At 46.9% G+C, this 22,469-nt stretch overlaps 1 protein-coding gene across 1 annotated transcript in view; it reads right to left on the bottom strand.

Annotated features, from left to right (window-relative positions):
* The window catches only part of NFIL3 (nuclear factor, interleukin 3 regulated), a 37,085-nt gene extending 23,096 nt beyond the window's left edge, over positions 1–13,989 (bottom strand). Inside the window, exon 1 of the mRNA XM_030193601.1 lies at positions 13,780–13,989. The gene's annotated coding sequence lies outside the window, so the exon portion shown is untranslated. The remainder of the gene's footprint in view (positions 1–13,779) is intronic.
* Positions 13,990–22,469: the final 8,480 nt, after the last annotated feature.

Below are 22,469 nucleotides of genomic sequence, written 5' to 3'. Positions count from 1 at the left end.
CCCCTAAGTGGCGTTAATTGGTGCTATTTTGCACTAATTTGTAGTTTTGCACTTTGGTGCTATTCTATCAATTTAGCACTTAAATGCTATAGCATGCAAGTACAAAATGAACATGCACATGGGTGGATCAGGGGCAGGTCTTGCATTTGCAAGCATGAGTTCTATAATACAGTACAGTCTCGATTATCCGACACAAAATGGGACAGAGCCTTTGTCAGACAAGTGAAAAGTCAGATAATACAGAAAACAATGGTAACCTCTTAAAAAATGCATGGAAAGCATACTTTGTACATAATGAACAGGCATAAGGCATCTGTATTTAAAAAGCAGTATGATTTATTAACAGTAACCAGCAGCGTGTGAAGTCAGAAAACAGGAAGAGAATCTGCACACTTAACGGCAACGTGACAGATATGCTGGATGGTTGGATTAGCGAAGGTCAGGTAATTGAGACTGTACTGTCCTATCACTTATGCATGCAACTGCGTACTTTTGGTGCGACCATTTCTACCAGCCATTGACAGGGCATAAATGTTTGCGTTTAAAGTTGGGCGCACACATGCCACTACAAAATTAGAGCTCAACGTCCATATTTCTTGTGCCTAATTTTTGGCAACTTTTCTTGAATCTACCCCACAGTGTGACAAGGTGCCATGTTTCCCCTTTCTCATTTGCAGAGTCAGGCATATATTTTTGAGGATGATTCAGTGGCAGAGATATGGAAAGTGTGTCTCCATAGGGTCAGGGTGGGTGAGGAGTAGGGGAAGTATGTGCTGTCTTTGTGTTGTATGTGGATTCTGATATCTGTGAGTGGTACGATGTGCATGCGTGTGTGTATGGTAAAAAAAAAAAAACAGGTATGCATCTCTAGGTATGTTTGACAGGTGTATGCTGTATGTGTGAAATAGTGTTGGCAGGTTTTGAGGGGTGGAGAGAGTGATACAATGGAAAAGTGGCTGGGGAAGGGTGGTGTCGTGGAATGCATGTTGGTGTGTATGTGTGTGTTTCAGTGAGATGTCAAGGAGTTGGCGTCTGGAGGCTGGGGAAAGTGTATCTTTGGGGTGTTGTTGCTCCTCTTCCCCATCCTGTTTTCCCCTTTCCCTCCCCTTTGAACTGCATTTTCCCTTACTCCCCTCCCCCTTGCACTCATTCCCGCTTCTTCCCTCATACACACATTCCTACTCCTCCTCCCAAGCTTTCTTTTATTTATTTTTTCCTGGTCTTCTTTTTCTGTGCAGTCTCTCTCAACCACCACCCCAACATTGTCCCCATGTCTCTCCCTCACCCCCCAGGCACCCCCTTATTCTCCTGGGAGTCTCTGTGTATAGGATAAAGAGGTTCAGTACTGAAAGCTGGGAGATCTTTGGTGGGAAAAGCTAATAAATGGAGGAGGAGAGCTAATGAAGAATATCAAAGACTAAAGAGCAATCTAGTTTTTGGCCAAGGAGATTTTAAGTGTTGGCAGGGAAACATTTCAGCTCTAGCTTACCAAGGGTGGGGTGGTGGGGGCGGTCCGCCCCAGGTGCAGGCAGCAAGGTGGTACATGGAGCAGTCGCGCGGCTGTTGGCTCTGCTGGTTCCCTGCCACCTTTGACGTTACTTCCTGTTCCGGGGCAGGGGACCAGCGGAGCCAACAGCAGTGCAACTGCTCTGTGCATCCCCAGGTGCCAAGTGGGGAGTGGATGATGTGCCAAAGGGGGGTGATACGCTAGGGGGGGCATAGTGGCGACCCTTCCCGGGTGGCAACCAACCTAGGTATGCCAATGCATTTCAGTGTGGGGGTTGTAACTCAGAAACAGAGAAAATAACGACAGAGAAAGACCATATGACCTATCCAACCTGCCCATCCATAACAACTATTAATCTCTACAGTCTCTCCTTCTCCCTTAAAGGTCCACTGTACTTGTCCCATACTATCTTTAATTCAGATACAGTCCTCAGTTCTACCACCTCTGTTAGGAAGCCATTCCAAGAAACAACCACCCTTTCTGTAAAAAAGTGTTTTCTTAGATTATTCCTGAGGCTATTCCCTTACATCTTCATCCTTTCCCCCTCATTCCAGAACTTCCTTTCAAATGAAAGAAGCTCACCTCGTATATATTTATTCCATGGATGTATTTAAATGTTTCTATCATATATCCCCTTGCCTACCTTTCTTCCAAAGTATACATATTGAGATATTTAAGTTTGCCCCCCCCCCCCCACTATGTTTTATGACAAAGATCACTGACCATTTTAGTAGCAGCCCTCTGGAGTGACTCTATCCTGTTTTTATATTTTTGAAAGTGCGGTCTCCAGAACTGCACACAGTATTCTAAATGAGGTCTCACCATTGACTTATAAAGAGGCATTATCACCTCCTTTTTCCTGCTGGCCATTCCTCTCCCTTTGCACCCAACCATCCTTCTGGCTTTTGCCATCACATTTTGTACCTGTTTGGCCACCTTAAGATCATCAGATACTAAAGACAGGCTGTCAGTTGCAACAACATGGGAAATGTCAACAACATTTATTTCACGTTGTTAAAACCCAAAAATGGCTGGGAAAAATCCAAAACTTTGTTCCATGTCATCTTCGTAAAATACTGTGCACTAAAAGAGAATACTATGCACTAAACAAGAACACATGCACTCATATCAAATTATGTCCACTACCGGAACTGTGGAGTGATTGCTAAGTCACTTTTGGGCTCATTTTCGAAAGAGAAGGACGCCCATCTTTCGACACAAATCAGAAGATGGGCGTCCTTCTCCAAGGGTCATCCAAATTGGTATAATCGAAAGATGATTTTGGACGTCCCCAACTGCTTTCCGTCGCAGGGATGGCCAAAATTCAAGGGGGCATATCGGACGCGTAGTGAAGGCGGGACCTGGGCGTGCCTAACACATGGACGTCCTCGACCCATAATGGGAAAAAAAAGGGCGTCTCTGACGAGCACTTGGACGACTTTACCTGGTTGTGTTTTTCTTACAACCAAGGCACAAAAAGGTGGATGAAATAACCAGATGACCACCGGAGAGAATCGGGGATGACCTCCACTTACTCCCCCAGTGGTCACTAACCCCCTCCCACCCTCAAAAAATATCTTTAAAAATATTTTTCCATCCTCTATGCCAGCCTCAGATGTCATACTCAGGTCCATCACAGCAGTATGCTGCGTAACCCTAGTAGCGCTCTAGAAATGTTAAGTAGTAGTAGTAGTATGCAGGTACCTGGAGCAGTTTTAGGGTGCAGTGCACTTCAGGCAGGCGGACCCAGGCCCACCCCCCTCCCTACCTCTTACGTTTGTGGAGGAAACAGCGAGCCCTCCAAAACCCACCGGAAACCCACATCTAGGTGCTCCCCTTCACCCATAAGGGCTATGGTAGTGGTGTACAGTTGGGGGTAGTGGGTTTTAGGGGGGTTTGGGGGGGGGGGCTCAGCAGACAAGGTAAGGGAGCTATGTTTCTGGGAGCATTTTATGAACTCCACTGCAGTGCCCCATAGGGTGTCCTGGCATGTCAGGGGGACCAGTGCACTAGAAATGCTGGCTCCTCCCACGACCAAAGGGCTTGCATTTGGTTGTTTCTGAGATGGGCATCCTTGGTTTCCATTATCGCCGAAAATCAGAAACGACCAAGTCTAGGGACGACCATCTCTAAGGACAACCAAAATTTAAGATTTCGGCGTCCCCAACCGTATTATCGAAATGAAAGATGGACGTCCATCTTGTTTCGATAATATGGGTTTCCCCGTCCCTCCATCGGGACGTCTTGCAAGGACGTCCTCAACAAAACTTGGGCGTCCTTTTCAATTATGCCCCTCCACACTTCTTTTTCACCCCCACTGTTTACCTAATTGACAATGTAACACCTGCAGGGTCATTCCTAGGGCACCTTGCTCCCTCTGCATTCCAATTTCTTGCAGCTGTATGTTTGTTTTAGCTAATTTGGCTCTTTTTCAGTTACATTCTCTGAAAAGTGGTGGAGAAGAATATCATGTATTTGGCTACTGTATACTATGTGAAGGGTTTCCTACGTAAGGGCAGGGGAATGGTCATGCATACTGATCCTGTTGAGCAGGGACCGTCTCTTCATGTTCAGCGCTATAGAAATGATGAGTAGTAGTAGCAGTAGTAGTAGTAGTGATCCTGCAAATTTCTTGTAAGTGTTTACTTATAAGGGAATAGTTTAGTTTCACAGTGCATGCGTCCAAAGTTCCAAACTGAATCTGCCAATCAGTGTATAGGTTTTATGTATGCAGCGAACCTTGGCAGGGCAACAGGGGCAGCCTCCTAGGGGCCTTGCGCTTAACTGAGTCAGCTTTGCAACCGGCAGATGTCCAAATGTTAAAACAAATTTAAAACTCTGTCTGATCTTCAAGGCCCTTAAAGGAAATGGCCCCCAAGTACCTGAGGAATAGGATGATCATCTACACACCTCCAAGGACACGAAGATCCTCCCAAGGACTATCACTAACTACACCCTCTCCAAAAGACATTACACGATGTAATACCCCAAGTGAGCCTTCTCCAGAGTATACCCCACACTCTGAAATGCACTCCCTGAGAGGCTCCGCTTAACACAAGACTATCTCTACTTCAGGAAGCAGGTGAAAGCTTGGCTCTTCAACCAGGCCTTTAATAGAAGAAGCAACTAACTTGTTAGTCTCACTCCTACCCTAGCTGAAATAATATTTAACCATCTCTGACCTCTTGTGCACCTTTCTTTAATCACCTTATTTTCTAACTCCTCTTACCCATAGGCGCCGACTCCATAGGTGCTGTGGGTGCTCGAGCACCTGCAATATTTCACCCACCGGAAGTTTGTTCCCTCCCTCCCTCCCTCCTCCCATCGAGTTCCAGGCCCCCTCCCGCCCTCATTTCCTGTTTCCGCAAGGGTGGGACCAGAGCTGAGAGAGAGAGAGAGAAGGGAAAACAAACTAAGCACCGAGCCGAGCCTGCATGCTTTTTAACACTGCTGCTGCCCTAACCCCAACAAGGTAAGATAGATGACTTTTAAAATTCGGAGGGAGGGGGCCTGGAACTCGAAGGGAGGAAGGGAGGGGGGGCCCTGGAACTGGGAGGGGGGACCCTGGAACTCGAAGGGAGGGAAAGGAGAGAGAGAGGGGAGGGAGGGGGCCTGGAACTCGAAGGGAGGGAGGGAGGGGACCTGGAACTCGGAGGGAGGTGGAGGGGGATGAGGGAGGGGGACAGGGGGGAGGCAGGGGGAGGGGGAATGCACCACCTGTAAAAAAAAAAAATCAGCACCCCCAATCATTTTGAAAAGTTGGCTCCTATGCTCTTACCTTTCTATATGTTCCATCTTTGCTTATACCCTACATTGTCAATTAAAATGTTCTATTGCATATTGTGTTGCATTGTAAGTAGTAAACTATGCCATACTCAGGAGCAGGAGAGAGACCCTGGTGCCGAGCCCCCCTTGCAGGGCCGCCAACAGACTGGGCCGGGCCCGGGACAAGGCCGCTCCCGGGCCCCCTGGGCCCCGCCCCCACTGCCACCCCCCAGGTTGTCGTCGCCCCCCCTGAGGGGAGCCCTGCGCCACAGTACCACCCGCCTCCACCACCAGGCCGAGCCCCTTCCACCCGAACCCCCGCCAGCAGAAGTGCTGTCTTCTGACGCCGGCGTGCGCGGCCCACACAGATGCGCTCCTCTCAGCTGATCTTCGCTGTACTCTGCAGGGCTTCTGTGCACAACGTCAGATGCACAGAAGCCCTGCAGAGTACAGCGAAGATCAGCTGAGAGGAGCGCGTCTGTGTGGGCTGCGCATGCCGGAGTCAGAACAGAAGACAGCACGTCTGCTGGCGGGGGTTGGGGTGGAAGGGGCCCGGTGGCGGTGGTGAGTGGGACTGCGGTGCCGGGTCCCCTTGGAGGCCCGGGCCCCAAGAAATTTGTCCCCTCCTGTCTCCCCCTCTCGGCGGCCCTGCCCCCTTGAAGGCCCGGGCACAGGGAATTTTGCCCCCCCCCCCACTGTCCTCCCCCCTCTCAGAGGCCCTACCCACTTCCTCCAGCCCCTCCTGCAGTTACAACACAGGCCTTACTGAGACACAGAGGCAGGCTGCAATGGAGCTAATGGCATGGGAGTCCCTCCGCACTGTCCCATGCCAAGAGACAGGTTGCATCCAAAGTGGTTTCACGGTACACAGGTGAAATGATTGCATTGGATCACCAGCCTCCGCAGGTTGTGGAGAATGTGGGTTGTATACAGCTGCTCCTTCTGTTAGAGCCAAAGTACAAAGTGTCCAGCAGGGGAACATATAACAGGTGATCTCCACTCTGTTCACTGAGTAGGCACCAGTGGTAGCAGCACACACAGGCAGGGCACTGTAGCACTGGCAGGCACAGTTCCATGAACTTCTCTGCAAATGCACACCTAACTGAAAAAAAGTGCACAAGAATGCTCACCCCTGAAATGAAAATGAAGATAAGTGAAAGAAAACAAATAATGCTGCAAACGACATGGGGAAAAGAAACAGTCACCCCCAGGTCCTGCTCATCTTTCATGGACAGAAGTAGTCATCCTGCTATACTGTACACCTCCGTTAAAGTTTTGCAGCCCAAATGCACTTTTAGCATTAAATCTTAGCTACCATTCTTCAAGCTTCGCTAGTCCCCTCCTCATGTTATCCACCCAATGAATGTTCCTGTCACTGGCAATGCCCAACCAGTGTAGGCCATGGTAACATGGGATTTACTAAGCGACAATAATCACTTACTGTGGTTTAGTAAATCCTACAAGAAGTAAAGTATTGGGCCATTGCAAGAAGTGGGAAATAAAAGTGATCACCCTTGAGGTGGGGGCACTCTATCACCCTTTTGACTAAGTCCGTGATAGGTCAATGATCAAATTCCCCAAGCTGTTCCGAACAGCGCTGTAAAATTAGCACCGGAACAATTCAGGGAAATAAAGCCCCATGATCCAAAACCGATAGCATGCTATTAGATTTGATCATTGGGGTACTTCTGTGGGAGGACTACGCCTGGGCATCTGCCCGAGAGCACAATCCTCCCGCAGAAGTTAACAGGTCCGGGCTGTCAAAACAAAAACAAAAAAAGCCCACACCTGTCAAACCAGCTCGAACAGCTTCTCCCTTATATGGTACCGAAGCCCGGCCCAGTGCATCCCAGGATGCACCAGGCAGGGCAGGGCGCTGCAGTTTTGAGGTGGCGCTTGCAGGAGGAGGGAGCGATTACTCCCTCCTCCTGCTTCCAGGTACAAGGGGGGAGTTGGAAGCACTAGACCACCAGGCTCCGGTGGGAGGGTGCGGCTAAGTGGGGGATTCTGTGTGGGGGGGTCAGAGGGTCCAGTCCCTAATGTCGGGGTGGGGGGGTGTCAAGTGGTGTCAGAGGGTCTAGAGGTCCACCAGACCTCCAGCCCCTTTGTGTCGGGAGAGGTGTGCTGAAGAGGGTCTTCCCATTCCTCCCCAATGCCCTGGTAAACCCTACTGCCAGCTCCGAGCTAGTGTAGAGTTTGCTGTGGGAGCAGCTCCCTTGTTTGGTGCACTGCCTGCTGAGCACTGAGGAGGACTACTAATGTCCCTGTTTAGCTTGCATTTGCAAGCTATTAACGTTCTTCAGAGCCAGGGAGTTCGTTGTGACACGAGCTCACCGGCTCTGATCCTGTGGCACAAGCAAATGTGGGCACTTGTCCAGCGCTAATAGCCTCTAGCGCCCGCATTCGCCTTTGATCATCCCCCTCTGAGTACGTGAGGATGTGAAAGGCACCTTTGCCCAGGTGCCACATTGTCCAGGAACTACCTTTTTAAATACATTTTTTTGGTAAACAGGGCTCTAATTCCTCTGTGTGCTCTTGCTTCATCTTTACAGATCATGAAACAGAAGAGAACAAAGCTCTCAGTGGAACTGTACTGCTGATTACAGGTGACTCACAGCAGAGCCATGGGAGGCTGTTATCTTTCCCAACTACCTTGGCCCAAAAACTGAAGAGCTATTTCCCTGCTGACAGTGGAAGCAAGCAGGCTTGGAAACCGGTTTATAGATTCACTGCATTTAGACACAGATTTACTTGCACATCCACTGGCCAGCCTCTGATTCTTCACTTGTTGTCCTCCAAAACACCAAATCGTTCATTTGAGGTTATATACCTCATTTCAAGCACAACAGCAAATCCACCAGCATTTTAAGAAATGTCCAAAAACAAAACAAAAAGGAACTTTTTCCTTTCTCATTCTGATTTATGCATCTAATTTTGAATAACTTGACTATTTTAACATATTCATGTAAAATGAATTTCAGCATGCAATCAGCGCTCCGTTTCCTCCTCTTAACATTTGCTCTACATGTGTGCCCTCACAAAATAAAACCCAAAATGTATTAAGTGCTCCAAGTTAAAAAAAAAAAAAAAAAAAACATTTTATGAACATTTGTTCTCTTGCTCATTTGAGCTGCTCTTCTTGAACCCACTTCTTGAAAGTCAGTACTCTGTGAGCCTTTTTACTGGTTTTGTTTCTGTTCTGGATCATGATGTACCTGTAACCTGATCTGTCACCAGCAGCTGAGAGGGAATGGAAAGGTTTCCATAACTTCCTCAGTCAGCAGGACTTTCTGTTAACTCACTCCTCCCTGGCTTTGCTGGCTTTTGTTTACCTCTTTTCTGGTCTTTGAAATGCTGAGTTTTCACATTTTCTCCTTTCCTTTTTTTTGCCTTGAGTTTATTATCTCAGATCTATAAACCCATTAACCTCATCTATACAGCACATTCTAATACTAGTACTAACCATTTCTATAGTGCTACTATTTATTTATTAGGATTTATTTACTGCCTTTTGGAAGGAACTCACTCAAGGCAGTCAGTGTACACTAGACATACACAGTGTTGTACACAATATATGCAGTTATTTTCTCTGTCCATTGAGTGCTCACAATCTAAGTTTTCTATGCCTGGGGCAATGGGGGGGGGGGGGGTTGGGTGACTTGCCCAAGGTCACAGGGAGCTGCAGTGGGAATTGAACCCAGGTTGCCAGGATGCCAGGATCAAGGTCATTCCTCCACCCCCCCCCCCCCCTCTGAAGGTGGAACTGCCACACCATACAGGACATTCACCAATGGGATGGCCCAAGCACTGGCTTGATTTAAGCTTGATTTTAGGTATATTTATTAAAAAATAAAAATGGAAACAAGATGCATTTAAGTATCTATAGAAGGACTATATAGAGCTGGAATCATGTTCTGTGTGACATGCTCCCTGCACCCGCCACTGTACCGTAGCCATGCACAGGAGACAATTGACAGGGTGCAATTTTGGCACATCCACTCAAGGCCGGCAAGAGACAGAGCCAGGCCCGGGGCAGGGCCACCACAACTGCCCCCCCCCCCCTTTACCTTCCTGCATCTGCTCCTCCCTTGGTCTGCTCTTCTGCACCCGCCCACTGTACTGCAGCCAAGCACAGGAGACAATTGACAGGGTGCAATTTTGGCACCGCCACTCAGGGCCAGCAAGAGACAGAGCCGGGCCACTGCAGCTGCGTCTGCTCCTCCCTCGGTCTGCTTTTGTGTGTCGGGACCCAGGCTATCGCATTAAAGCAATCATCTGGGTCCCGACACACTCAGGAGCAAGAGAGAGACAGACCAAGGGAGCAGAACATTCTGCCTGCCTCCGGAGGCCTTGCTGGCACCAGGCCCCCCTTGGAGGCCAGGCCCGGGGGGGGGGGGGGGGAAATATGCTCCCCTCTCAGCGGCCCTGCCTCCACCTCCCTTGTACCCTGTGCAACCAAACTGCTTGCACTGCCCTCCTCCCTACAGCCCTGGTCTGTTGGACCCCTACATCTGAGACTCTAGATTTCCTTAGGCTGAAAATATCAATAGTTGCAATGGATTAGTGATATACCACAGGATACCAAAGCAAAATATATCATCCAATCCATAGGAGCCGACTCTGTGGGTGCTGCGGGTGCTAGAGCACCCCCAATATTGAGAAAATTCCTTGTATGTGTCCAAGGAAGGGTTATTTCCACAGGGCTTAGCACCCCCAATAATTTTGGAAAGTTGGTTCCTATGATCCAATCCCATTTTGTCCTATTGTTAACTGTTTAAAATAAAACAAAACAAAACAAAACAAAAAAAAAACACCCCAAAAGCTCCCAAACCCTGAGTCAAGCCATGTATTAAAAGACAGCACCTTTCACTGACCTTTCTTTCCAAAACTTCTGATACAAAATGTTCTAAAGAGAACTGGAAAATGATTATGAAAGTTAGCCTTCCATATTGCTCTTAAAGAATTTGGTTATGTAATATATGTGCTGGTGTTATGCAACTGCAGCAAAGGATTAACTCATGCAATAGGAACAATAAAAGAAAAAAAGCATCAAAAACAAAAAAAACTCAGCAATTATCACCTATTTTTTCTTACTTATTTAAGAGGACTTATTCAAAACAGGAAATATTAATGATCTGGTTTCTATTATATTTTGAATCGGACTATGAACTCAAATTCTACCTAGAGATATTCGGATTAATAGTGTCCCAAAGGTTTAAACAAAATCTCAGTCGTATCTTTCTATTTCCATACTGATCAATATAGACTCTGTCACCTTTTAGATCCTATATTATACCGCATACCTCGAATGCACTAATGATCTTTTAAAAAGCTTAAAGGAATTGTTAAAGCATCACATGCGTAAGAATCAGACAGCAAGATGTATTTTAGGAACAGCTGTGCTACTCTAGTGTGCTCTAATTATAGTTCACAACCATTAAGCACTGCCTCAGCTTGCTGGAGACATCACTCTACAAATAAACTCGGTGTAAACCAGTGGTCATGTGTGTGGAAGGAATTACGTCCCAGCAGAATGTTGGGAATGAATCCCGAATCCTGCTGGGGTGCTCAAGGGAGGGGGACACTAATGACCAGGAGATGCCACCACTGCCAACTCTCATTTATCAGGTGGCAGGCAAGAACCACCCAAGCAAGCCATTTCAGTATAGTTTTTTTAATGGGTTTCTAATATCTGGCATAGTACAATAACCAAAACTGGTGTTAAGTGCCCTGTCTGGTTAAAAAGCGAAAGAGAATTTTTCTGGTTAAGGAATAGGCATAATTCCTCAAAATAACTTCAGGGTAAGGGCTTATTTCTAATATTTCAAGATGTGCTCCTTAACCCTGGCAGAGTAAAGTGATTCGGGTTACTAAACCGTACTGTCTATGCTCTGTCCAGCATGAGCCCTACCCATATACAGAGCTGAAATAGAACAAAAGCATTCCTGGGCTTCTTTAAGGCTAGAGCCCCACGAGCAGCAGGAATTTACGTTAATGAGCAAGGCGATTCTCAGGTTGCACTGCAGTTAAAACACTTCAGGAAGCACCTTCCTTCCTTAGAAAAACGTCAGACTTAATACATACTTCCCTCTTCGTTTGGCAAATTCAAGACACTGGAGTGGCAGAATGCCTGTTAAGTACACTTCGGAGAAACTAGCTGGATTGCTTAACATATTTCCACTTGCAACACAGAGGGAGACGGCAAGCCCTATTCTCCCCCCCCCCCCCCCCCCCCCTTCAGTGTGACTGTGTTAATGAACAGCGAGTACGTGACTGGAGGAGCATGCCTGCCTCTCCAGGCTACTTAGCCCTCTCTCAGTGCAAACAAACAGCAGGATCCTTTCTTACTCCTGTCAATTGTGCAGCGTCTGTCCTCCCAGTCAACACTCTCTCTCTCTCCCCCCCCCCCCCCCCCCCCCCAATCATCATCAGCTGCTGCTTTCCCCCCTTTGCCTTACAGAACAAAGGAATGCGGTGATAGCAACGCAGCCGGGTCCGATCATTACCCTGCTCCAGAGTCCTGGCCAACACCCCATTCACCGGATCAGAGCTACACCCTATGCACCGCAACACTCCAGTAAATACAATCCATTCCCCTCCCCTCTCCCCCCCCCCCCCCCGCGCAACCCCTGCCTGCGGCGTGCGGTCCGAGTTCCAACCTCTACCCTTCCTATAGAAACCAGGCAAAATATACTTCCCTATTCATTTGCCGATCTACCATCAGAGCAAGAAAGCCCACACCTTGCTTGTACTTCCTACGTAGCAGTATGTAAGTACTGTACAAGAAGAAAAGTGAAGTACACAAAACTAGAGAGTTTGATCTATTTTCCTTGAAAGATGTTCAAAATTCATGGATCTGTATCACAAAAGGGTATGGTCAAATATGGAGAATATTGAGTTACGATTATATGTAAAAAATGTATATGTGTAAGTATTGTATGTGTGTGTGTCCGTGCGTATAATAAATAAATAAATAAATAAATAAATAAATAAATAAATAAATATATATGTATGTGTGTGTGTGTGTGTGTGTTTAATACACACACAGCACATTCCAATGATTCTGTATTTTTATGGGAAAATGTTACAAAAAAAGTCATGTCTGATACTTTATTTTATACCATCGATCAGTAAAAATCAAGGGTAAAAAAATCATATATAATCAACCACTTCCAGTTCTGTACTGCAAAAGCCACTAGCAGCCATGTGTTTGAAAAGACAGGAGGTACTGTTAATTGCCGCAAATAGCGTATCCATCGTGCAGTCTGTTCTTAGATAGCACGGGTTTAAACGAGATGCAAATATCCCTGCGATGCCTATTCTCTTGCTCTGGAGGAAAGAACAGAAATAGCAGGCGAAGCCACAACTGCGAAAATGTTGATACTTTGTGCTAAACATAGACAGACGCAAATTTGATTTTACAGAGAGAGTATGACGCACTCAGCGGCGTGAGCAAACGAGCCACCCATCCAGTCGCCTTTGCCAGCTGTGTTCCAACATCCTTAAACAAAATTTCTTCGAACGAAATTTTCCAGGCTGATTGTCCCAATATATTTTGTGACAAAAATATAAAATCGCGTAATCAGCTCCCTCTCCCTCTCTCTCTCGCAGCCTGACTGCCAGCAAATTCTGTGGTTACATAATGCAACATTTCCAAGAACTGTTATGTGATCAGCGTTGCAGGGTCTGACAGACCTTGGACTCGGTAAGAAACAAGAAGGGATGAGCAAATGATTTAGCCGGAAAATACGAACAAGGAAAATATTTTTAGCCCTACTATGTAAACATTTGCTTTAATTAAAAAAATTTTAACTGCATTTTTCCCAGATAGTCTACATTTCATTATGTTCCACAGGGTCTTTATGTATAAATGTTATTTGTCGACTGCGTGTCTGAATTGGATTTCAAATCCTAAATTTGTAATGCTACACCTGAATTTGCTAAACCTTGCATATTCATACCGTGTAATCCTGGGCAGGATTTTACAGCGTACAAATTATGCAATGTATGAAAGAGCAAGGCACACAAACCCGCCCTCGGGCTGGTTAAACACCACAGCAGCAACAAAAGAAGGAAGACTAGAAGGAAAAAAAAACAGCCTTAAAAAAAAAATTTTTTCATTGAAATTTCTCATAACATTTTGCCATCCTTTCCTTAAACAATACCGATGAGTAAATAACCATTACTATATTTCAAATAGCGAGAAAAGAAATCTCTGCCAGTTTCCGCCGGGGATCGATCGATGTCAAAAAGCAGCTTCTATAATGCTATCAATGTTTTTATGTGACAGCTTATGTAAGAATGAAGTAGGAGAGCCGCAGCTCCCAGGGTAACGCGCTGCTCAGAAGGTCCCCCCCTCTCCGCCCCCCAGATTAGATCATGTGAATGTATCGATCAGAGCCCCGAAATGCCAGCAGAAAGTTAGAGAGAGAGAGGAAACAGGTCCGAGAGTGTACGGAATATATAACCCTTTCGATATACTGGATGGACAATAGTAAGAGTGTTACCTTTCTGCTATTCACAGGCAGGGTGAGATGACCTCCAGCAAGGACCCTCTTGGCCTCAGCGTCTCTTTTGCTTCCTCATGCGCTGGATGCAACCAGAGAATGAAGTTCGACAGCAGCTTTCCCCGAGCGCCTCTCGTGCTTTCCCTCACTGCTTTCTGCCGGAGTCTGCAGCAGGGATCTGTGTTAGTAGGTCAATGCTCCTCGACGTACAATCAGTGCACTGCCAGCCTAGCTCCGGCACACAACAGCTCGGCGCCAATCGGAGCTGGGCTCCGGCACGGCGGCCAATGGCGGCTCCCCCAAGGGACAAAGAAGGCGGGACCTACCTTGAATTGAAAAAGAAAAAAAAAAACCTCTGTGAAGGCTGGTACAGTAGGATGGATGTGTTGGATTGCATAACTAGGAAAGGGGGAGGAGGGGGAAGGAGGCAGAGAGAGCTGGCATTTACATAATTACCCAGCAGGAATCCAGGAGCAGTTGTTAAGGTATATGTGTGTATTTGAAACAATACATAGCAGTGCACAACCATTTCTTCTCACTACTGGTCTCCCTCCCTACTCCCACCCTTCCCACTCCCACCACCACTTCCCCTGCTGCCCCTTCAAACCACGGTGTTGTTAAGCAAAATTTGTAATCTCTCGGCAGAATGCAGTCGTACAGTGGAATAAATAGGCCAGAGCAAACAGCAAATATCTGAAGCACATTTTCCTATAATCGAACAGCCTGCACCAATACAGCTCTCACCAGCAAGGAGAGGTTTCTTTCATTCCTTATTTTTCATTACTATTTTTAACACTGCTATCTTTATCTACTTTTTCCCTTCACAGATACAAACAGGCTGATTCTCAGAACTCTCACAGTAGAGCCAGCAGCGCACAATGCAGAAAAATAGTTTTCCAATGCTCAAAGGAAATCACATTCAAATTATATGTGTGCTGTAAAAGCAAAAGCAAGGGGGAGAAACAGGGCTGGACTGAGAGTGTTCTGGGTCCCTGGGCACTGAGAGTGGTCTGGGCCCACTGCCTGGCTGCTGCCCGACACTCACCCTGCTGCCATGCTGCTGTCCCTCCCTATCACCACATCCGATGCTCCTGCCATCCTGGTCCTACCTGAAGGGCCCTGGTGGTCTAGTGGCCTCTGTGGGGGGGGGGGAGCATGTTCCTTACTGCCGGCTGCGCTGCTGCTATTCCCCTGCCCACCAGGCCACTGTGTTTTCAAAATGGCAGCCGAGACTTCCTGTGGTAGTCTTGCAGGTCTCAACAGCAGATACAAATTTCAAAAACGGGCATACTTCAGTCACTATACTATAGGTTAACAAATACAAGTTTAAAAAAAAAGGAAAATATGATGATACCATTTTATTGGACTAAATTCATTTTTCAATTAGCCTTCAGAGGCCAAAGCCTATTTCCTCAGTTCAAGACAGTATACTGCTGTTAAGGTATTCTGTTCTGACACGAGAAAGGAGGGTTTGGTCTCCAAACATTAGTCAAAAATTTATTAGAATAATGTATTAGAATTAGTCCAATAAAGATACCATCTTATTTACATTTTCTGTATTTGTTAACACAGCTACCACATTACTTTATCCTAAACTAAAAATAAAATGCATTTTTTTCTACTTGTCTGGCCATTTACTTTTTCTAATTGTGTTGGTCCCACTCTCTTGTTTCTTCTTTCCTTGATCTCTTCTTAACTCTCACCAGTGTCTGCCCCCTCTCTCTCCCCCCCCCTTTCCATCCATCATCTGCCCCCTCTCTCCATCCTTTCCATCCAGCATCTGCCCCCTCTCCTCCCTTTTCATCTAGTGTCTTCCCTTCCTCTCCCCCCCCCTCTTTCCATCTAGCATCTGACCCTTCTCTGTCCTCACTTCCATCCAGAGTCTCTCCTATTTTTCTCCCTCCTCTATCCAGTATCTGGCCCCCTCTCTCCCCTCACTTCCATCCACTCAGGCCCCTCTCTCTCCCCAGTTCCATCCAGCATCTGCATCCTCTCTCCACCTTTTCCATCTGGCATCTATCCCCTCTCTCCACCTCATCCAGTGTCTGTCACTCCTCTCTCCATTTCCATCTGGCAACTCTCCCTTCTCTCCCCCTCGTCGAGTGCCTGTCCCTCCTCTCCCTCTTTCCATCTGACATCTGTCCACTCTCTCCCCCTCATCCAGTGTCTGTCCCTCCTCTCCCCCTATATCCAGCGCCTGCCATCTCTCTCCCCTTCCATCCAACATCTGTACCCGCTCCCCTCTTCATCCAATGTCTGTCCTTCCTTTACCCACTAAATCCAGCTTCTTTCACCTCCCACCCCTCATCCACCTCCTCTTCTTCCTACATCCAGTGTCTGCCATCTCTGTCCCCCCTTCCATCCAGCATCTGACCCCTCTGTCCCCCTCATCCAGTGCCTGACCCTCCTCTTCTCCTTACATCCAGTGTTTGCCACCTCTGTCTCTCCTCTTTCTCCTCCTCATCCAGAATCTGGTCCTCTTCTTCTCCCCGCAACCACCATGTGTGACCTCTCTCCCCCCCCCCCCCCCCTTCCATCCAACATGTCTTCTTTCTCTCTCTCATCCAGCGTCTGGCCCTCCTCTTCTTCCTACATCCATTGTCTGCCACCTCTCTCTCCCCTTCTATCCAGCATCTGACCCCTCTCTACCCCTCATCCAGCCTCTGACCCTCCTCTTCTCCCTACATCTACATTTCCCTACATCTAGCATCTCCCTACATCTCCTCATTTCCACATGACATCTGTCCCCCTACTCCCTCCATCCAGCATCTCTCCCATCTCTCCTCCCTTCCATCCGGCATCTATTCTACCTCCCCCTCCATTCTCCATCCAGCGTCTGTCCCCATCCCTCCTCCATCCAGTGTCTGTGGGTTTTTTCAGCCCTCCCCCCACCGGACACACCCACTGACACATCAGGCTCTCCCCAATCTCACCCAATACCCTCCTGCTACAGCCACCACTGCTGCTGATGCTACCACTGTTTCAGCAGTGTCAGCAAAAACAAAGTAAAAGATTGTGGGGCCACACTGTTGCCACTTGCGGCTGACCGGCTCTGCCCTGGAACAGGAAATTATGTCAGAGGAAGGCGGGACCAGCAGCCGCAAGCAGGAACAGTGCGGCCCCACAATATGTTTCACTGTTTTTGCCACTACTGCTGAACCAGCAGCAGTAGCAGTGGTGGCCGCTACAGGGGGGGGGGTATTGGATGGGAGTGGAGAGAGAGCCTGTTGCGTGCCTCCTGCTCCATCGAGAGTTCAGAGGAGGGCTGTAGTGTGCAGTGATAGCGGCAGGCATCTGGGCCCTCGGGCACTGCCCAGTTGACCGAATGGTCAATCCACTCCTGGGGAGAAACATGCTTGGTGCATGCGCAGAAGAGTTTTAACATGAGCACAGCTCTTGTACGCATGCACCAGGTAAACCTAACCATGCAGCACACATCAGCTCCACTCTTCTGCAGCCTTACATATACACTTTTCAATTTTTCATTTTTTTTTTAAGTTGGCAGGCTTATGGTGGAGGAGTGGCCTAGTGGTTAGAGCACTGGTTTTGCAATCCAGAGGTGGCTGGTTCAAATCCCACGGCTGCTCCTTGTGATCTTGCACAAGTCACTTAACCCTCCATTGCCTCAGGTACAAGCTTAGATTGTGAGCCCTCCTAGGATAGAGAAATATTCAGTGTACCTGAATGTAACTCACCTTGAGCTACTACTGAAAAATGTGTGAGTAAAATCTAAATAAATAAATATACTTAAGCACATAAAAGTGGCAGATTTGCCTGGACTCATGCACATTTCTTTCTCAGTGCCTGCGCTTACAGGCTTACACGAGCTTTCTTCTGTTTCAAAAAGAAATCAAAAGTGGCAGATTTTAAACTGAAAATCAATCCTTCCACTTCCAGCTCTGAGCTGGCTTTATTTTCCAGCGGTAAGAGCAGGGTTTGCTTGTGCACTGTTCTCTAAGCATTGGGAAGGCATAGCAAATGATGTGATTAGCATACTTTTGACTACATTTAAATACAATTTGCAGCCATTTCTGCTGTGCACATTGTTTCCCATGCTAAAGTCCTCTGAGCATTCCGCACAGATTCATATGTGCGCTGTTCCCACACTAACTGGCCTTACCGTTTGGCAATAGGTTTTGAGAATTGTCTTGACAGTGCTACCTGGCTGAGCCATGGGACAGACATCTTGTACTGCTCCTAACATTGTCTTTTAAAACACCCCTAACTTTCCTTCACCCATGTTCATGGCTTTACTTCAAATTCAGGATTATAATTACCCCAACCACCTAATTTGTGATCTGAGTAATAGGGGGGAAATTTTGTACTAAACTAAATACCCATCAGTAGTCCAGGTATTTCTTATTTAATAGCAGCTGAGCACCCCCACTTTTAGTTACTATTCTTTTTGGGCTCGTGAGGGAGCCAGTATCTCCTTACCACAATAAGGGCAATTCTATAACTGGGTGCACACATCTGAATCCCACTTGAGTACGTAAATGTGCAGAATAGTAGCACTTTCGCAGGTAGGTGGACAGTTATGCAAGTAAATAGCAGGGAGGCTAAGCCCTATTCTGCAGTGATGTACATGAGTGGCATAGTGTGTAAATGCGAGGGGGGTTATTTGGGCAGAGCATGGGTGGGACAAGGGTGAGGCTGACACTTACATACGCAACTTACAGAATACTGTCTGTTATGCGTCCCTGCCACATTTACATGACCGACCGCAGTTATGCCAGGACTATGACTTGTGCAGCTGGGATGGGCAGTCATTACTAATGGCAGAGAAAATGCCAAAACAGCATTTTCTCTGTCACTTCCTGTAGCTGGCAAATTTAAATGGGCAAGGTTTCAAGATTCTGTATAATGTGCTTAGATTTAGGCCCCCAAATCGTTGCCGATTCTATAACACCGCACGTAGCTTATTTGTGTTAACAATCTAATTGGCATTGATGCCAGCACTTAACAAGCAATAATGAACACTAATTGGCAATTATCAGAGCGTGGTGGATACTTGGAATGCCCTCCTGCAGGAGGTGGTGGAGATGAAAACGGTAACGGAATTCAAAAATGTGTGGGATAAACATGAAGGAATCCTGTTCAGAAGGAATGGATCCTCAGAAGCTTAGCGGAGATGGGGTAGCAGCACCGATGGTTGGGAGGCGGGGCTAGTACTGGGCAGACTTCTACGGTCTGTGCCCTGAAAATGGTAGATACAGATCAAGGTCAGGTATACATATAAAGTAGCGCATATGAGTTTATCTTGTTAGGCAGATTGGATGAACTGTACAGGTCTTTTTCTGCTGTCACCTACTATGTTACTATATGTATGTTACTATTTGCTAAATAATCCAAGGCCCCCCTTCTGGTCCCACCCCTTCTACCTCGCCCTTTCCACGGCTCCTCCACCCCACTCCCCACAGGCCCTCCAGGCCTACCTTAATCCTTGGTGGTCTAGTGGGGGTCCCATTCGCTCCTGCAAATAGTCACAGACTCATGGCCACGTCCAATATGATGCCTATGACATATCACCATGACACTAGGATGAAAGGTTACAGCTGCCATTTTGAATGTGGCTGGGACATGGGCATCGCACCTGCCCCAGTGGACCTTTGCTGGACCACCAGGGATTAAAGTAGGCCTGGGGGGCCTACAGAGAGTGGGGTGAGGGTCCAGTGGGGAAGGGGATCAGAAAGGACGTTCATGGGGAGGGGGGCCAGAAGAAGGAGCAGCAAGAAGGGGGCCAAAAAAATTTATTTTCTGTCATCACCCTTGATGACAAAAGGGAAGGAACTGCTGAACAGAAATTCCCCTAAACGACATAGGAAATGACACAAAATGAACATTTTTTGCCTGCCCATCCCTAGCACATACATATATGCATGCTGATGCCAGGTTACAATAGTGTTCTATAACAAAATCTGATTCCAGATTTCGTTATAGAATAGGATCTCACTGCATGGCAGTGGGGCACCTAAAAGGAGATGCCTACTTATAGATCACCCCCTACATGGCTACCATTCTTTGAAGATGGAGGAACAAAATAATGTCTGCGTAAGACAGGGTTGAGGAAGCTCCTGTTCCACGTGACATCAATTTTTTCCGCTATGTTTTCTACTTCACTTTCCAATACCAAAGCGTAGAGGGAAACAGAGGGTTTATGCCCTACTTGCAACATCTTCACTGCAACAAACCGTGACTACATCTTACACGGTTCCAGTTGTTCAAGACGCATCCTCTGTCAGGCATAGGAAGGAGCTTAACTTGGACAACAATGGTGTTTTGTTGAGCTCTTCTGGACCTATTATTCTCCCTCCTTCAGGGCTCTTAAGAGTGATGTCGACTTAGACTTTGGACGGATCTGGGAATACTACTGCAATGTCTGAGACATCGAAACTGCTCTCCCCAGAAGTGATTCCAATAACAACGCTGGCTGCAATGCCAATGTAATACCCCCTTGGCTTCAGCACTGCCTCAGTTCAGTGGCAATAGCTAAGATGGCTGTTGGTCACAGTGAATGCATGTTGGCTGATTTCCCCTAAATCAAGGCCCACTTTGACCTAAAACATTACAGCCGCTTAAAAACCAGCATTGATTTCAGTGAGTATGTTAACTCTTGCAAGTACTAGGTACAAACAGGCCTCACAGACTGCTTAAACGTTAATACGTGTTTTATTGTAAAGGTAGATTTTAAAACCAATTAAATAGCTCAGTTTAATATATAGCCAGTTAGTAAAGTGCATAAAATTATTTAAAATTCAAAAGGATCATTACAACATTTCTTTCAAATTTCACAACTGTGTGTCTTACCTTAAAGTGCATGTTCCAGCTGAAATATGTGAGGTGCCAATGATGATTCCAGCATCTACATGTCAGCTTGGCTCAACACTTCTAAGACAAGTGAAAAGGAGGAGCAGACCTCACGTAAACGTGAGCAACAAAACAAAATAGTGAGGTGGATCCAAGGAGGATATCAAAGGTCTTTATTGGAAAACAGCTAAAAGATGACCCGACACGGCCGTGTTTAGGCACAAAGGCCTGCCTCAGGGGTCTGGTGAATCTCTGGTGTTGTCACAGGAATGCTTAACAGCAAGATTGTTGTAAAAGTTCTGGCTGTAAAATCCTTGTAATATCCTCAATGGGACAGGAGCGCTAAAAGCACTGGCCTTCCAACCAGCGAAAATGAGTGCCGCAAAATATTTCCTAGGATGCACTGGGAGGGACTAAACACCATATAAGGGAAAAACTCCTTATATGGTGCTTAGCCCCTCCCAGTGCATCCCAGGAAACACTGGGCAGGGGTTGAGTGCTGCCATTTTGAGAAGGATGGGCCCAGAGGCAGGAGGGAGTAGGCATTGCTCCTGCCCTCCTGCCTCCAACTCTTACAAAGTATGTGGAGGGAAGGGAGAGGAGGGGTGGGGGTCATTATACCAACACAGAGTTTTTTGAGTAGTGGGGGGCTCGAGAGGAGGTCTACTGGACCACAAGGGAATTTTTTTGTTCTGGGAGTAGGGGGGGATCAGTAGGGGGTCTGCTGGACCACCAGGGAGTTCTTAAAGGTTTTGGAAGGGTCAGGTAGGGGGCCGCTGGACCAGGGAGTTTTAAAGGTTAAGGGGGTTGAGGTCAGGGTTCATTGGACCACCAAGAGTTTTAAAGGTTAGGGAGAGGGTCAGAAGGGGTCTGATAATAGTTGGACATGCCCACAAGAGCTGTGCCTACTGCACTTCTCTTGTGGGCATTCACAAGGAATGCTCAGACACTTTTATCAACCAATGCTCAAAACTAATAGCTTGCATATTATTTGCATGCTGTTAGTGTTGAGCATTGGTCAGTAATTCCGACTCAATGTTTTTCTGGCGCATCAGGGCTTACCTGTCTAAACCCCACTATTTCTAGAGAGTTTAGATTCAATAGAACCCCCTTCAGTGGTTACTCATGCAGTAGCATCCCTGTCTTTCAGTGCTGGCTCCCAACTACCACATCAGAACACATATACACATTAAACACCTTACATCATCAGGTTCCGCATGCTAACACCCTCGTGCCTGATTCAGATACAAACATTCAAAATATAGCTACTTTAGCCATCAAAAATTGCCCAAATATCTTAAAAATGCTTTTCCCTAGCCACACAAGCACTCACACATACACACTCACACCGCAAGACCCATTTCTCTCATGCACAAGGCTGCTGACTGTGTGCAGCCCATGCAACATTTCATCCATTCACCATCTGCGTGCCCATCCCCACTGTGAAAACATGCAGCCCAATATTTTGTTGTATGGAAACTCTCAATGTCGGGGGGGGGGGGGGGGGGACTTTGATTAGAATAATGCAACCAAATTAGCACTTGCTTTTTAGCAGTGGGAAATCCGGAATCCGGAATGCTAAACAAATTAATCAGGGATTTTGTTTCTGGAGCATTGTGAGGGGAGAATTGCCTACCCCTTTCACATCATTTGAAATGAAGGGACATAGAAATCAGTTGGCAAAGCAGTGTTGTTAGACTTGACTTCCAAATGCAGGACTATTTGCAGTGCTAAAGTCTATAGTGCTGTTTGTAAATATAACTTCAGTGTTAACACTGGCACTAAGCCCTTAGCAGCAGCAGCATCACACTGGGTCACTTCTATCCACAATCTCACATGACCAGTGGTGATTTTTTTCTTTTTTTTTTTTTTGGCAGCCTTTT

This window comes from Microcaecilia unicolor, chromosome 2 (assembly GCF_901765095.1).
Source record: "Microcaecilia unicolor chromosome 2, aMicUni1.1, whole genome shotgun sequence".
Taxonomy (NCBI): Eukaryota; Metazoa; Chordata; class Amphibia; order Gymnophiona; family Siphonopidae; genus Microcaecilia; species Microcaecilia unicolor.
This window is presented reverse-complemented; position numbering and strand designations above follow the sequence as displayed.